Consider the following 4,715-nt stretch of genomic DNA (forward strand, 5'->3'; position numbering starts at 1 on the left):
CAGTTGTGTTTCTATCTCTTGATGCAATGCATACCAAATCACATATTTTGCGACTCTCAGTCCAGCGTTCTAAAATAACGACTCCGGCTTAAACAACAACTCTCTACAATTTTATTGAAACTAAGCCGACTACACTATCGAATGTTGCTTTTAAATTTCACCGACTTTGACAAAAATGTGCCATTGAAAATCTGTTTTGTCTTCCTCACTAAGGTAAGGTTAAAATCCTGCTCTAAATATGAACTTTTCACAAAAAGCTCTTAGGCTCACCTTCATGTATACCTATCGACTCAGAATCGAAAACTGAACAAATGTCTGTCTGTCTATGAGTATGTGTGTCAGTGTGTCTATGTCCGGTCGCATTCGACTTGATTCAGGGTCCCATACGTCGCTATTGAAATGTTTCAAGTTTCGATAAGTAGTTCAAAAGTTATGTAAAACATGTTTTTTCATATATATCCGGTTATCACTTATATTCATGTGAACTATGTCCGGATTCATCATCCGACCCATCGTTGGTTAGGTAATCGTAAAACCTTCCCAACGAGCCAAAACATCGAATATCTGACAACCCTGTCTCAAGTTATGACCACTTAAGTGATATTTATGTACTTTTTTGAAGCCGGATCTCACTGAAATGTATGGGAACTATGTCCGGATCCATCATCCGACCAATCGTTGGTTAGATAATCGAAAGCCCCTTAAAACATTGAAGTTCTGGCAACCCTGTTTCAAGTTATGACCACTTAAGTTTTATTTATGTACATTTTTGACCACATAAGTTAGTTTTTTTTAACATAAAACAGTTATGATACACGAAAAAAAAAACAATTCCCGATATCGTGAATTACGTTCATGAATTTGAGAACTACGAAGTAGTATACGTTTATAGTGCAACTGCACCATACTCATGAATTGATTTTTTCGTGGTTCTTATATTCATGAACACAATTCACGATTTCGGGAATTGATTTTTTCTGTGTATAATATTCTGAAGATGCCGACTCGGTTCTAACCAGGTCCCAGTACCGAAAAGGACCTAATATAAATAATTTTATGAAAAAAAAAAAATGTTCTGAAGATGTCTTTCAACATGTAATAATGATGGAGAATGAAATAAAATAAAAATTAAAAAAGAAAATGGAAACAATTTTTTGCTTTTGTTTTCAAATATTTATCTAAGTAATCGTATCAGGACTATAACAGTGTAACAAGATCTACTCGAATATCCAAAAAGCTCCCTAAATAAAAGCTCAAGTTTATATTATCCAACGAAAAAGCTCTTCATGATGAGAAACATAGTAAGTTTGCGCACTCTCACACCAAGGTAGTGATGGTATACTGTGACAAACAGCCTATCCATGATTATCTTATAAAAATGATTCCAAATAATTTGAAAATGTTTTCTACTTTTTATTCTATCAAACATCTTTACCGTTAGGTATTTTTTTAATAAGTTGATTCATACAATTTACAAACAGATGTATCTGTAACTAATCTAACTAAACTGAAACCTGTAATTAAAGAATATTAATAAGTATGTTAAGAATCAATTTTTAAATGATTAAATAAGAGATGCAGCAACATTGTGGATTCATAATGTGGAAGAAAATCTTAAGTTTTCAAATTACAAACACCAATTTCGATCATACACTGACCATTCGAAAGTCTATAAAGGTCAGTGGAACAGAACAAGTCCCGTTCGTTCGTTAGTTAAGATTATGCAAACAGAGATAGTTAAAGGTTAGGGCGCTGTCGAAAGGTCATGAAGCTCACCCGAAGCAGTGATTTAGATTGCATTTGCATGCAAACTATCAGCTGGACAGGAAGAGCCGCTTCGGCAGCCCCGTAATAAATCATGAAAATGGATTTTTCGTGAAAATTTCATCTCAAGGAATGCATAAACCTGTACAAAGTTGCATCGCATGACACAAAAATTCAAACAAAGTTGACTTAATTGTTTCTCACACCTTAAATCATGCTGCAGCATGGTTGTTTATTTTGCCACAACTTTCACGAAGCCCGCAGAATTTGCGCGAAAAACAGCTCGTTATAACTCTTACTCTTGAGAGTCATTTTTCCAACCTGTCTTAACTAAAAGACACGGAACTGGTTAGTATTATAGTACAAAGAAGAAGTTCCCGAAGAAATGCAAATTAGTCACGCTATGGAGAAATTAAAACAAAACAACAAAAAAACTAAAATGGGGAAGCCTCTCTGTCTAGTCGCGATTTATGACGACGAATCGTGTGAAAGAAGACGCGCCTCAATGAGTAATTATGGCGAGGAATGATGTCTATCTCGAGGGGTTGAAACTAGGAACACCAATTGGTGCCGGTGTCATCACTCAAATTCTTGTTTAGGTTGGTGAGCTTAATGAGCTTGCATTTTTGTTAGAAATGTGGGTGAAGATTGAAGATAAACTTTACATTTTCACGTTAGAAGAACGTTGTACTATTATTAACAAAACAAAGTACAACGAATTTAAACTTAAAAAAAAATAGATCGGTTTGAGGAAATATTTGAAAAAAATGTGTTTGTATTCAGCAACTCTGCGTCGTACCAGCAAGATCCAAATCAAAAGTGAAAATGTAATGAGAACTAGCCTTAAGGGAACGCATGGTTCTTTAAGTTTAATTGACGATCTAAAATAAGAATATGTTTTGGTCGAAAATCGTAGCACAGAATTCCGTAGCCGATTTTCTTTTTGGTTTTAAATCTAATGTTCGACAAAAACTAAAAAAGGGCCTAAAATATTCAAATCTTGGGGTTAAATTGTTGATTGAAGCCTGCTGGTTTGTCGTGTAATTCCTAAATATTAAAATTATTCTTGGTGGACCAAAGTCCACTTACCCTTAACAACTCAATCCGAAACAAACGACAAAAAACCTATTTCCACCCAAATAAGTTCTTCGAAAAATATTCGATATATGAGAACTTAAATTTAATTTAAAACATGGGATCTTTTTTTTGAGGCATTTCAAATGTTTTGAAAAATGATGTTTATGAGCCGATTGTGCGTTATGATCAACATCGCGTTTTTTTAGTCAGAATAAGTTTGCAACTGTTCCAATCAAAAAAATTCAACTCTATGTTAATACCCGGTCAAAACATTTTAGCAGAAATTCCTCTTATAAATGAATCTATGACATTTCTCCGAAACCCATATTACCGAAATTTCCCCGAATGCCACTTCCCCGAAAAGACACTTCCCCTAATAGTAATTTCCCCAAATTCCATTTACCCGAACTTCCCGTTTCCCCTAATCGTCCACATCCCCGAATGCCATTTTCCCGAATGGGCCACAATCCCGAATGCCACTTACCCGATTAGTCATATCCCTGAAAAGTCATTTCCCTGAACGCCATTTCCCCGAACGCGGTTAGCGCGTTCGGGGAAAGAGCAATTTATAAGTAAAAATTTGATGGCAATTTTTATCACATCAAATATATACACTTCTTCTACATATTTCTTGAAAGTTTCGTATTGGCCTTGAATGATCAACTTTCTTTTTGGGTCCATTCAGAACAGACGTAGCATTTTAGGGGAAAGGGGTGTTTAAGGGTTTGTGACTATTCATTACAATTCAATGAATATTGTTACAGACTTTTTTTTTATATATTCTCAAAACGAATACTTTTTTATTATAGACATGAAAATAATAATGCAATAGAAGCTTTGTTATTTTTTATGATTTAAAAAACATACCGTGCGATTTGCGTAGTACAGAACCCCGTTCACACTCATTGCTACGGCAGAAGTCTCAGCGGCTAGTCGTGTTTTTTCGCGGTGTGTTTGGCGCGTTTTTCACGGCGAAATCGAGGCGTGTGCGAGCGGACAGGCCCGTTCCGGTGGTCAGAGGAGCCACAATCTGGTCGTCGTGGACACGGCGGCGGTGCAGCAGTGGAAGAGGAACGAGTTCCTGCATCCGAGCAGCAGCAGCAGGAGGAGTCAGCAGCAGCGGCCGCGGAGGCAGCTGAGGCGAGAGACGGTCGTTGGTCGGTGGAATCGGCCCCGGAGAGTCGACTGCGGTCGGCGGACCAGTTTTCGGCCAGGCCAGGTCGGAGACAACCCCCGTTGTTTACGTGGCTGGCAGCAGGCAGCACAACAACAACAACAACAAGCGCGCGAAAACGAGCTTCCCGCGCATCCCGCTGCGGGCGGCAGCCAGTGCGGCCAGTTCGGCGGTGAGTGCAAAAGGCGAGTTTTTTGTTAGCGTTTAGTTTTTTTTTTTTTCTCATAGTTTTTTTTTTTCGGCTAGTTTTTTTTTTTTTTTTTTTTTTTTTTTCTCTCCTTTTTTACTTTTGCGATTAGTTTCATCACTTTTATTTTCGTTTAGTTTATCGCGTTTCTTCGCAAACATGGATCCGACCGAGTCGGACCATGAGGAATGCGACTTCGATTCAACCCTTGAGGGTGACGAGGACGTGGACATGGCGGACTCCGTTTTGGGAGTTCCTTCAAACACCACCAACAGGGACCTCTTCCTGAAGGATAAGGATGCTGGCGGTAAAGGGGGATCCTCGGACGGATCTAAGAGGACGAAGCGAAAGCGTCCTAAATCAGATCCGAATCCGGTTCCCCCTCAACCACCGATTCCTCCCTTGACTCCAGACCCGATTCCTCCCAATCCAGATCCAATTCCTCCCAATCCAGACCCAATTCCTCCTAAAACACCGGAGCCGAATCCGGATCCTAATCCCCCTCCGCCCCTG

This window comes from Culex pipiens, chromosome 1 (genome assembly GCF_016801865.2).
Source record: "Culex pipiens pallens isolate TS chromosome 1, TS_CPP_V2, whole genome shotgun sequence".
Taxonomy (NCBI): Eukaryota; Metazoa; Arthropoda; class Insecta; order Diptera; family Culicidae; genus Culex; species Culex pipiens.